The sequence below is a fragment of the Bactrocera neohumeralis genome, chromosome 2, assembly GCF_024586455.1.
Source record: "Bactrocera neohumeralis isolate Rockhampton chromosome 2, APGP_CSIRO_Bneo_wtdbg2-racon-allhic-juicebox.fasta_v2, whole genome shotgun sequence".
NCBI lineage: Eukaryota > Metazoa > Arthropoda > Insecta > Diptera > Tephritidae > Bactrocera > Bactrocera neohumeralis.
This window is the reverse complement of record NC_065919.1, coordinates 14763468-14776532: the sequence shown is the minus strand read 5'-3', so window position 1 is coordinate 14776532 and position 13065 is coordinate 14763468. Positions and strand designations below refer to the sequence as shown.

At 38.4% G+C, this 13065-nt stretch overlaps 1 protein-coding gene across 4 annotated transcripts in view; it reads left to right on the top strand.

Moving 5' to 3' along the window:
- The window catches only part of LOC126754229 (leucine-rich repeat-containing protein 15), a 155767-nt gene that overhangs the window by 37597 nt on the left and 105105 nt on the right, over positions 1 to 13065 (top strand). For all 4 annotated transcript variants that reach the window (XM_050466226.1, XM_050466209.1, XM_050466236.1 and 1 more), the window contains exon 3: positions 12022 to 12056. The gene's annotated coding sequence lies outside the window, so the exon portion shown is untranslated. The remainder of the gene's footprint in view (positions 1 to 12021; positions 12057 to 13065) is intronic.

Below are 13065 nucleotides of genomic sequence, written 5' to 3'. Positions count from 1 at the left end.
CTGACGGACCTTTTGGTGTTGCTCAACGTCAGTTTACACAGCCGTATTAGTTTTGCGGAGATACCAAATGCATACATCGCGGCATAAAGGCAGCTCATTTTCGTGCTGTTAAAAGCAGCTTTGAAATCGACGAAGAGGTGGTGTGTGTCGATCCTCTTTTCACAGGTATTTTCCAAAATTTGGCACATGGTGAATATCTGGTCAGTTGTTGATTTTCCAGGCTCTAACTGGACACTATCCGATCACGATACGTGGTAAGTTTGAACATCTTTGGAAGAAGATGACACAACATTTGCTTCTCGAATGTCACGCTTTTATCAGATCAAAATAGTTTGCCTACAGGGTATCATCTAAAAATATACTATAGGTTACAACGGTGCTAGTTTCCATAGAATCACATATGTAAATTCCGAGGTTAACATTTTTTCCTCAGTATGCTGGAGAATACTTATCATTCGGTTATTTGCAGTATAATTGCAAATTAAGAGAATAATTTTGCTTGCTAATAGCTCGAAGCACATATCTTATGCGAATATTATACCAAATATAGTCACTTGAGTATGAAACACTTAAACTGTGTGGTATCATATGCCTATTCTCTTCTCGTATAGAGAAAATATTCCAATCATTTATTTTTGCAAATATAATGAACTCGACAATTTAGCACGCAAGCGTGTGTATGTGTGTGTTGCATAATGCCAGACATCGGTAACCGAAGCGCTTGCATGGCAATGAAAAATATGCGGATGTTTTATGAATGCAGCGTATATATATTTAATACAAAATGCAAACACATACGCGCATATGAAAACCTTTTATGTCTATAGCATATTTGCAAACGAACACGTCACAAACTACATATTTGTAGATGTGTGTGTGTGTGTGTGCTTTGAAGAGTATATCAATGTTAAGCGCAACCAACAGCTTTGAATGCCCCCAAAGTCTTTTGGGCCGCACAGTAAAGCCTCATGCCTACTCACATCAACACATGCACACACTCACACATACATACATACATACATAGTATGTATATTATATTAGTATAGGCCACAAATGCGCTTAAGCAATGATGGTTTTCGAGCATTTTGCACGACATTGCGGGCATGTGTGCCTGTGTGCGTGTGTGTGTGTGTCAATAAACGCTTTGGTTGAGTGACTAACCGCCCTTTGTTGCCTGCTGTGTTGCGGCATAAAACTTAATTCAAATAAAAATCCGCGAAACATCCATTCCACAACATTAAAATATTAAATATTAAAATGACTCTGCATAAAGTTGTACGCATGTCATTGGCATCTCACCCTTTGGGGAATTTCAACGGTGCTGAAGTGGTTGGATTTTTGTAATACATTTGCTTTAAGTCGCAAAAGAAACCTCAGTTACTGCGATTACCTCTACATTGTTGCTAAATTTCTTTCCAGCGAGCCTTCGCTTGAGGTCTGAGAACAGCAAATAGTCACTGGGGAACAGTTCTGGAGAACACAGTATATGCGGAAGCAATTCGAAGAATTCTTGACTTGTTCATTGATTTGTGACAAAATACATTATCTTGATGAAGCAGCACTTTTTTCTTCAAATTGCTCCGTTTTTTACGATTTCGTCCTTCCAACGTACCAATAATATTATGGAACAGTCGCTGTTAATGGCTTTTTCCTTTGAAGATAAGCGATGAATATTATAACACCTGCGTTCCAAAATACTGATGCCGTGAACTTGCCTGTCGACTTTTGTGTCTTCAAGCTTTGTAGCCGGTTCATCACGTGCAGCCCGCATGTCTGACTGTCGATTGGACTTCGATGTGAAATGATGGAGCCACGTTTCATCCATTGTCACATGTCAACGCAACAGTTCAGTTTTATTACAACGAAATAGCTTCAAAACTCCTCAGCATCATCAATAGGTTTGTGTTTTTGATGCATTCTGAGCTCCGCGGCACTCACTTTGCTTACGCATACTTAAAAAGTTCATTCACAATATAAGTTTATCCAACATTCAAAGACTCAGCTACCTCGAACAATTTCATTTTATGGGCTTCCGAAACTGTTTTGCGTACTTTCTTGATGTTTTTGTCAGTAACTGCCGCTTGAGGACGTTCACTGCCTTCATCGTCTTCGAAGCTCATTTCGTCCGATTTAAACTTGTCAAACTACTTTTTAACCGGTTGATTTTCCTAGTGCAGGATTCCAAGTAATACTGTTGAATCCAAACCTTGGGTTTGGGGATTTTTCGCCTTATCACTTTAGGTCGCCTTCAAACGGATGTTCTGCTTGAGCCATATGTAAAAGAATCGTTTCCGGCCACTCCCAAGTGAATGGCGATCAGAGAACTTTCCTCACTTGCGTGAACTTCTGCACATGACTCCATCCTCCGCTAAAGAAGAAGAACAAAACTTTGTAAGCCAATAAGTCAACCATTGGCTGAGAGATTTTCTAAGACCAACGATCTTCTGCCGATCTCAGCGACCACACCTACTTAGCTGCTTACGGCAATTATTCAATATTTTATTTGAAACTTTCGAAATACTTTGGTCTAGCGTTTAGTTTCTGATGTCATGAGTATATAACAAGGCTTCGGTCGTGAAAATTAACCTTTTCTCAAGCCAACACATTTCTTTTGTTCAAAAATTCCTATTCTTAAGTAAACATTATCAAACGATAGTAATTTCCTACAGAGCGCGTGTACTGTATACTATATTATTTACATGTGTATAATATAATTTATATCCCGACCAACATACATACTATATATCCACATGTGCACGCTCGCTTGCCTCTGAGTATATCACGTGTCCTTGGCAACGCATAACGCTGCTTCTACTCAAAGGTATCCAACGCTCAATTGTGTGTCAGTGGTTTTCTGTGTTGTGTGTTATTAAATTTTCAAAATATTTTGAAGCTCAAATGTTAAACGAAGTGTATTGTTCGTCGTCTACATCAAAATATTATTTAACGACTCTTTCGACACACCGCCAGCCATTAGGCGGCTCCTGTTTGAATACGAAGCGATTTAACTTATGTACTTGAAAAATATGCCAGCAATCAGAGACAAAGTGTCCCTTGGCACAAATTGAGAACCTTAAACTAATTTGCATTTTAAAAATATAAGCGAATTCTAAAATTTTCAGTTATGTGGGTAAAGTTGAAGTCTCCGCAAAGACCTTGCAAGTTTAATCAGTATTAAACATATAATGCGAACGAAAGGAGTAATTATTTTTGATTGCAGTACTGGTATTTGAGCTGTTGTTAGTCATAAAAGTGAGTATTTACATTAATGATAATCCCAATTTGACTTTTACGGTTAATACGGTGAGCCTTGGAAAATGATGAAGCTTAGATTCAAGATTTTATATCAACAAAGTCTCAATATAAGCCAGAAAACATTGCTTAAATATTTTAGGAAAATATTGTTCAACTTAACAGTCCGACAAGTGGGAGTATACTGTCCGGAGTTAGGCATAAGGCAACCTTTTATGTTGCCGGACCACTGCAGTATATATCCAGCTGAGGTCTTTGCTACTTCGAAAGTCTCGGAGCTGGCCTCTAATACACATGCTGGCGATTCCAGAGTCAGCATCTACGTAGACAGCTAAGCAGCAATCAAGGCAGTAACCTTGTATCGTTATCGGCCAGTAGTGTCTTGGGAAGTAGGGCGGCAGTGAAAAAGGTTGACAGAAGCAAGCAACTCCACTTATACTAGGCGCCAGGCCACAAAGGCATCGAGGGCAATAAAGTAGGGACGAGATTGCTTAGTGTAGCGTACAGCTGGCATTCGAAAATGTGATCAATATTGGGAAAACCCATGCATTGTCTATATGACGATCTCGACAGAAGCATGGTAAAGAAAATCAAAACCCGATGGAACGAGCATACCTGAGTGCATAAACTGCATAAGTCATGTGCAAAACGGTAGATAAGAAGTACACGAAATTCCTATTGCCACTCGATAGAAGTCTCTGCAGGAACATGATGGGAATTCTAACTGGTCACGACGTCTGGTGAGGACATACGGCCGCAAGATGGCGCTGACAGTACGAAAAAACTGCAAGAAATGTCTAGAGCGGGACACCAGGGAAACAGTAGATCAACTCTTGAGCACTTGTTCCGCATTGGAAAGACTACGCTGTAAGCAACTGGGGTCCCCAAGGTTTGATAAACATTATTTGGAAGAATTTGTTCTGCAAAGAAGCGTAATCCAGAGTCGCAGTTAAAACTTCAAGCGAAGGCATTTATAAAAAAGATGATTACTATGACGAATTTGGACCTAGCAAAGATCTGGTATCGAAAAGACAAAACTGGTCGAAAAGAGGTTATGAGTCTCTACTAAAATTCCCCTGTGTTGCTCACTGACGTATCATTATATTCTCTTTATATAGCCATGGACTTCAGCTTCATAACATTACCTAAATTTTTAATCTTGGAAGAGCATGAGAGCTGAAACAGGGGTTTCGTGGATTCGTATAAAATTTAGAAACCTTCACATTCAATATTAATCCAATTAGTTAGCAGAGCTAGGTCTTACAATAAAATACAATAAATAGCACTTGTAATATATCGCAATAGAATGTTAGTAACTTAATTGATTAATAATTAAGTAGCTTGCTCTCTCAGGATAGCACATAAGTATGGGTTGGGTAATGAGAAAGTAATTAGGCGTTCTCAATAAATCTGGTGGGAAATATATTGTTTTCAAGTCAGAAAGCATATGTCGAAAGATTTTACTATACATATACGTATGTTAGTATATACAATACAAAAACAACAATATGAAGCAGCAAATTTTGGTTTCGGACTAATTTACATAGGTGCATTTGTCTCATAAAGTATGTACTTATACATATAGATGGGTAGTGAAGAACACACGTTCCATACTGTGCAGTTATGTCTGTATATACATACTTGCATATATACTTGTACATTGTTGAATCCATATGAGGCAGCGAACGAGTGTCACGAACGGATATGCCAAAACGAAAATGCAGTTGCTGAATCGACATACATATGTTTGTCGCTTTATAGGCAGTCATCGGGCAAGGAAGACATGTAGCAGAAGCACAAAAAAAACCGTGGCAGTCGATTAGCTCAGTTTGTATTTAGTAATACAGGGTGGCTAGTATATTAAGTTTTTAATGGAGTTTATATTATGATTTTACTTATCCGAGATTGTATGCTTGAAAAGTGTGACAAACATGGCCCCACATATATCAAAAATAGTACTTTTAGAAATGTATAATTGAACCTGATCTCTTCGCTTATATGAAAAGAAAGTTCGGCGCTTCCCACCAACAGCTGATCGGTTATTATGCGGAGTATTTTTGGACCCCTTGAAAGTCATAAAACACAAAGGTAACTTCGAGTGAACTTATCGTTCTAATTTTGAGCAGCTTTCGCGCTCTTTGCGGTTTTTATATAAAGTATATTCTGTGTAGTGTTTGCATATATGTATGTACATTAGAGCGGATAGATTTTTTTTCTATAAAATCGCATTTCCGGAAAATTTTTAGAGATCATACTGAACAACTTTGTCTAAGAGAATATGGGTGTCTAACCGGTTTCAAGTCTGTGATTTATGAGGCGAAGTTTAAAAATTCTGAATAATCGGTTGTATGGGAGATATGTGATATACTTAGTTGTCCGAATTTACTGATTCTGACAACTGATCAATAGAATATCAAAATGCACCTACATACTAAATTTCATTCGAATATCTCAACAACTGACTAAGTAATTTTTATGAACCCTTAAAACAACGCCTTAGAAAGCGCTGGCATGTAATTGGTTATAAACCCATAGTCTCTTAGGCAAAATTGTTCAGAGTCATTCGTAGAACATTTCACGCATACGCGATTTTTTCGTTTTTTTTTGGTTTCCTGTAAATCAATCCACTCTAATATACATGGCCCGATATAAATTCTCTCAAACTAATTAATATTTAGACTTGAAAAAGGGCGTAATTGTTTAGAAAAGCATCTTCAGCTTTCGTTTCTGTTATATAATACCTAGTTTTCTAAACTAACCTGACTTAATACTAAATATCTCATTTACCTTCAAAAATATTCTAAGCTACTTATTGGCACCCTGTAACCACCCATCATTCTAACATTGTATGCATCTATGACTATTCATGTGCCTTGGGCTCTACGTTCCAATTCAACGCTGCCGTCTTATTTTGTATTCAAGTCACATACAAAGCACGACATTTGAATAACCGTCGAACTCAGTGGGTTCCCTCTAAACCCCACACAACACCTTCGAACAACGTATAATGTATACACATCGTACAACTACTGGCGAACCCCTTCCACAGCTTCGCTTGCAACCATTCGCGTAGTCTCATTTTCCACTACTCAATTATTCAGTAATCATTCAGTGCCTTGCATAACAACATTTTCGCCAGACAAGGCAATACGAGTTGAGTTCCGAATTCGCTGCTGTAAAGCGAACCAACAGTTTCGACTTGCCTGCACAATTGGGCTTCATGCTCAACCTACTACTGGCTACTCAACTCTTTCTTTCTGTGACAACCACTCTCATATCCACATATATACATATGTACATACATATATATATAAAAATTTATATGCATAGCTGTACATATGTACACAAATTGCTCACCTAGTAAGCTAGAGCCCAGCTATTCGACAGGCTCTACGCTTTATCCTTTTTGGCAAAGCAGTTTACGCTTTATGCCAAAAACTCGTCACCAAACCAAAATTTCTGCTTTGCACCGCTCCCCGGCAAACAGTCTGCTGTGCCAGACTAATTTCATAGCTGTCATTTACGTCAGCTGTTGGAGAGGAGACCCGGCAAACTTTGCTGTCTGGAAAGAGTAATACTTTCGCAAGTCTCTGATGGAAAGTTGCTGAGTTGTGGTGACTGTAAGAAATTGACTGTTCTGGCAATTGTTTTTGTACTTCTTTTGTTCGTGAGGTTCGCTTTGTGTCAAGTTGGTAATTAAGCAACCGTGGCGCTACGCCGATATCATGCGAATAATAATTTCGAAGAATTCGGCGAGTATGGTAGATAGATAGACGAGAATTAGAAATCGCAGCGGATGACAGCTTTCCGGAAATATGTTTTAATGTAAAGCGTAAAGCTGTATTTGACTGAATCCGTTACTGGGCTGTTTAAATAGATAAGGCATCCACTTCAATAGTTCTAAATTGAATTCATATTCGTCAAAAGCTGTTGTTAAATATTTGTAGAATGAATTTGGGTGAACTGCCACCTTCGGGTATACTCTTATCAATTCGATGTCGCCGTAAAGCCAAGGTAATTGCTGAAACTGCGAATCGAGAGAATTTTTCTCAATTAAAGTGGCCCAATATCACTTTTTGTCATCCGCTCGAGGCTGTTGTTTCATTTTCATTAGCATTTTTTACGTGGCGGGTCCCAAATCCAGCCCAAAACCCTAGTGAGGGATTTTCACTTTAGCTCGCCCTCAAGCTGATGTTCTTTTGCTACTCAGAGGACACTTGGTCTAAGACGGGAAGTTGTGAGCGCCACATAGTATGTAAAAGAATCGTTCTCAGAGAACTTTCCTCACTTGCGTTAACTTCCGCACATGACTCCATCCTCATAACTTCGAAATCGTAGATAATTTCGTCTATCTTGGAACCAACACATGACTCCATCCTCCTAACTTCGAAATCGTAGATAATTTCGTCTATCTTGGAACCAGTATAAACAGCAACAACAATGTCAGCCTCAAAATCCAACGCAGAATAACTCTTGGAGTAAAGACCTCTCCCGACGAACAAAAATCAATCTCTACAAGTCCCAAATCATCCCCGTTCTGCTATATGGTGCAGAAGCATGGACAAGTCAACATTACGAGTTTTCGAAAGAAAAGATCTTCGCCGAATAACGCATTCGGTGGAATGATGGACTGACATTGGCATAGTTAAGCGAATTAAGAGACAGCGGCCACGTAGGCTAGGTCATATCGTCCGAATGGACGAAAACACTCCTGCTCTGAGAGTATTCGACGCAATACCCGCCGGGAGAAGCATAGGAAGAGGAAAACCTTAACTCCGTTGGAAAGACCAGAAAGAAGGACATGACTACACTTGGAATATCCAATTCGCGCCAAACAGCGAAAAGGAAGTAGGACTGGCGCGCTGTTGTAAACTCGGCTATAACCGCGTAAGCGGTGTCTACGCCAATAAAGAAGAAAATCTCTGACGACGCTAAAAGTGGTCCTTCTTTGCTACAGTGATTCACGCCTTCTCGCGAATGAAACTCAAAAACAAAATTTATTTACTATAAGATATAAAGATCTACGGTAGAAAAGATCCAAACGTCTACAAAAAGTCGTGCTTAAAAACAGTTGACTTTTAACGAAATTTTAGTCGGTGGGTTAAAAAACGAATATTTTTACGCTTGGTATTCAGAAAATTGGTTGTTATTGTTGGTTTAGAATTCTGCCAAGTTGACAGTTCTTGGCCGGAGAAAAATCCAGGTCCGTTCCGGTTTCGTAGACCCGACAGTCGTGGGAACGGTAATTGAAAAATTGGATCTTAGACACCTTTCAGAAAGTCTCTCCAAGTATGTAACGGTAAGATTCTACGCAAAAATAAAAAAAATCTTTACGCTTGTGTCAAGTGAGTGTCACTTTTACTAACTGATTGTTTGGAATCCAAATTGCTACTGTATTCTTCAGTAAAAATTCTCGAAAACAGTTATCTTTATAGTATATGAAGTTACTATAATATAAATTACCAAACTGTGCTAGGCTTCCTAGATCATTTACTTTACCTACTCCCACTCCCGCTATACTTTTCTCTCTCGGATGCTCCGAAAAGAGAGAGAGAGAGAGAGAGGAGAGAGGAGAAACTACTTTGGGTGTGTGAACTGGAAATTTCTTGTAGCATTCATAAATTTTTTAAAATCAGAAAATAATAAAAAAAACAATAAATTTTTGTAAAAGGTTGCCACTCATTCAAAATCCATGGTATTTAAAAAAAATAGGAACAAGAGTGTATACCCCTAAACAGATGGAGTTACAAATCATCATTTTAGTGGTGCAACCATAAATGAAATTTCACAAATTTTCACCATAAACTGTGCTTACGTAAGTGGTGGCAAAGTGAGAATTTGCAATTCAACTCACAGAATTACAGCTAAACGCGTCTACAAGTAATTAAAACCCGAGAGAAATTCATTAAGACTTGTCTCGGCAACGCCTGGTTGACTTGTCTAAAGTTTCAAGAATCATCAGCACCTGTTAGTCATACTAATGCCACACACACAGACACAGTAAATGGCAAAACCACACACACACACACACACTTACAGAAAGCGAGCAAGCGCGCATTACAAATGGATGAGCGTGCATGCGTTGAGCTTTGAGTTTTGCTCAAGTGTCAGCTTTTGTCATAAATTCTATTTTACTGCAATTTATTTTTTCGTTTTCTTCTATTTTTCTATTTTCTATTGCCACGTAAGGGTGTTCAAGTGTCGTGGCACGTGCGAAATTGTAAATTATTAATCTAACTGTGTAAGTAATGAGCGAGCAAGCGCGATATTCAAGTATGCATGTCAGGCGCATTAGTCGCTGCGCGTGTGTGGGTGTTGTGTGTGCGTTGCAAGTGCAACAACAGCAATGACTTATGCGCTTTGCATTCCCGTAAGTAGAATGCACATTGGCGCGCCTTAAACGCAGCTGTGGCAACCTTTAAATGCCAAATGTAGCTAATTTAAAATTTATATGTGCTTTTGTTTCGCTAAAAATATGGCAACACCCGCGAGGTAATAAACATGTAAATAAATACAACGAATATTGAATTAACCGTTATGCAAACAAATCGTATGAAATCTGGCATCGCTTCAAGCATATAAATAAGCGACGGGAATTTGTAGTTGTTGTTGTTGTTTGATTGACCACTGCATAAATTTGCATATTTGCACTACATACATATATACAATTTCATATTTAGTTGTATGTGTGGCGGCAAAATGTTGTTCTCGCTGAAATGTACATATCATGTATGTAAGTATGTATATTCGGTTAGGTTAGGTTAACCTGGTAGGCCCATAAGCCACACATAGCCTAGTTTGGTCCTTTGCGATAGCAGATAGAGTTCATCCTTTTGGATGCCTGCGCTTGACGCGAATTTTAACAGACTCTGCGGCCTCACCATCGATACCTCCTCCAGTGTATCATACCGTGGGGAGCCCAGCTGCTTAAAGCGTAGTCTTGTAGGACAAGTGCACAAGAGATGCTTCATTGTTTCCCTGCTGCCTTGTTCTAGACATTTTCTGCAGTCTTCTCGTTCTGTCAGCCCAATCCTGCGGGCGTGTGTCGCCATCATACAGTGACTAGTTAGTATTTCCATTATGTTCCTACAGTCTCCTCTATGGAGTGCCAATAGGAATTTTTTGTACTGCTGATCTACCGTTTTACGCATGATTTTTGCAGTTTTGGACGCAGGTAGCTCGTTCCATCGGATTTTGATTTTATTTACTATGCTTTTCTCCCGAGATCGTATAGACAAAGCATGGGTTTACCAATGTGGATCACGTTTTCGGTAGTCAGCCGTACACCATTCTTGGCATCTCGTCCGCTATTTCATTGTCTTCGACGCCTTTGTGTCCTGCCTTCGACGTCCTATGCCCAGCTCTTCAGAGTATATTCCCGCACCAACTCCATCGTCCATTTTCGAGCCATACGTATAGATGTTTAGAGTGTCGCGTGTACCTTTATGCCAGCCATCTTTTTCTATGTTTACTTAGAACCTTATTTCCCAATTGAAAAGTGGGATCATGTAGACGGTGTTTACCCAACTGCCATTACCCACCAGGCTATGCCCGAAGGTTCTATATGTAAATTCTCCTGCAGCCAGTAGTCGTTCCGCCGATTTTGCTGCGCAGTTCTCAGCGAAGAGTTGAAGGTGAATGGACCAAAAACCGATTCTAGACCCAGAGTCTCTTAGGCAAAGTTGTTCAGAATAGCCCATAGAACACATAGAACATTTCCTTCATACAAGTACAAGATTTTTTTTTTGGGCTCTTGTAAATCGATCTGCTCTAATATATATTATATTATTTAGTCCATAGGAGAAAAAATTTTCAAATTTTCCGTATTAGAGGTTGAAAGGGTTCTGTTTTAATAATTGTCTACTATTTATCAAATTTTGCAGAGTAGTGAATCGAACCAACAACCGACCGAGAGCGATGATAATCGACGATATCAACTCATTATAATCTTCGGCAAGTTATGTCAAAACTCCGCTAGTACATCTTTCATGGAAAAGTCCATCACAAAAATTCTTGAGTGCTCTAAAAGAGCGCGATGACACAATTCATAATTTTACGATTTCCACAAATTTAGCTTTCGGAATTGACCTTTCTTTAGGCGGCTAAAATCCAGAAACGTGCCAAAACTTGTTGCCATGAGATTTTGAACCGCTACACGCAAACAGTCCCAGCATAATACTTATTAATCAGCTACTTTCAAGCTCACACCAAGGTATTCATCTAGTATTAGATGCTTCATGCTTCGCTATGCTCCAACCGGTCAAAACAGGTCGTTCGTAAGCCTTAGATGACTTCACAGACAAAATTTACAATTCTTTTGTTCTTGTTAGGATTTATATATTCTTTATAACAAAAATCAAAAATTACTAATGTATCAGCGAGTTAGGATCTGTGTAAAATTTCATGAAGATCGGTGGAGTAGTTCCCAAAACATCTTGCCAACTGACTTTAAAAACATAGTTTCGAGAATAACGAGTTAAAAAACGGCGGTCTTAGCCTAGCTATCCTCGGGCGGCCAAGGTTGTATCTCTGAGAGTAGTACTCAGGTCAACTTGAAAATTTGAGACAATATTCTAGAGGTGTTGCAGAGTTTAATAAGACAATAAAAAGAATCGATTTTTTGAAACCCCTAAACATAGGTAAAATATAAGTTTTAAATTAATATTATGTAGATTTACTTTTAGCTTAAGTTGCTGTTGTAATACTGAACTTTAAGCTTTTTTTATTCTAAATAATAGTATTCTTAAATGTTTTATTCTTTTTTTACAGGTACAGTTATCTGCGAATTCTGCTGACTTTTAATGGTGAGTATTCTTATTGCTATAATCAAATGATTCGCGACTTATTCTCAGAAACTTTTTTTATCTTTATTGAAAAAATTTCAAATTTCAAATCATCATATTTAGTCGTCTAATTGAGATAATCAAAATTTGTCGCAGAAATTTTTAAAGTTTGAAAGGTGTACTTTCTGAATATGTGATGGTTATTTTTGAGAAACGAAAATTAGTTGGTGAAATTTTAGTTTGAATGAAAAAACGAAAATTCCTATGTTAAATGTATGGGAACCTAAAAAAAATAGCGACCGCTTAGAGTTAAGCTGCAGCGCCTAGCTTGAAGGAAGATTTTTTGTTTGTCAATCACTAACATTTCAGCGGGTAAGAGTTGAAAAAAAAATCAAAAATTTTTTTGAACCAACCTAATGTATATGTATATTTCGATTTGGCCATACCCAACCGTCCGTATATATGCGGACTCAGTTTTAGAGATATCGTTCTTAGTTTTAGAAATATCTATGTGAAATTTTTCAGCTGCCTCTTTCTCAACAAGAAACTTTTTATTTGTCGGAACGGCCGATTTTTGACCTCTATAGCATATAGATGCAAAACAACTGAACGATCGGAGTAGAGTGCTCGTATGGAAAATTTTTTTATTCGATTTCTTTTTTTGGTTGGGTTACTGCCTAAAAGAATGATGACATTTCTGAAGAAACCGTGTCCGTCAAGCTGTAACTTGAGTAAAAAAATTGATATCGATGAAACTCACGTATTTCTATCTAAGACGGTTAGGTTCGAAAATGGGCAAAATCGGCCTACTGCCACGCCCACAATATGGCGGAAACCGAAAACCTATAAAGTGTCATAACTAAGCCATAAATAAAGATATTAAAGTGAAATTTGGCACAAAGGATCGCATTAGGGTGGAGCATATTTGGACGTAATTTTTTTGGAAAAGTGGGCGTGGCCCCGCCCCCTACTAAGTTTTTTGTACATATCTCGGAAACTACTATAGCTATGTCAACCAAACTCTACAGAG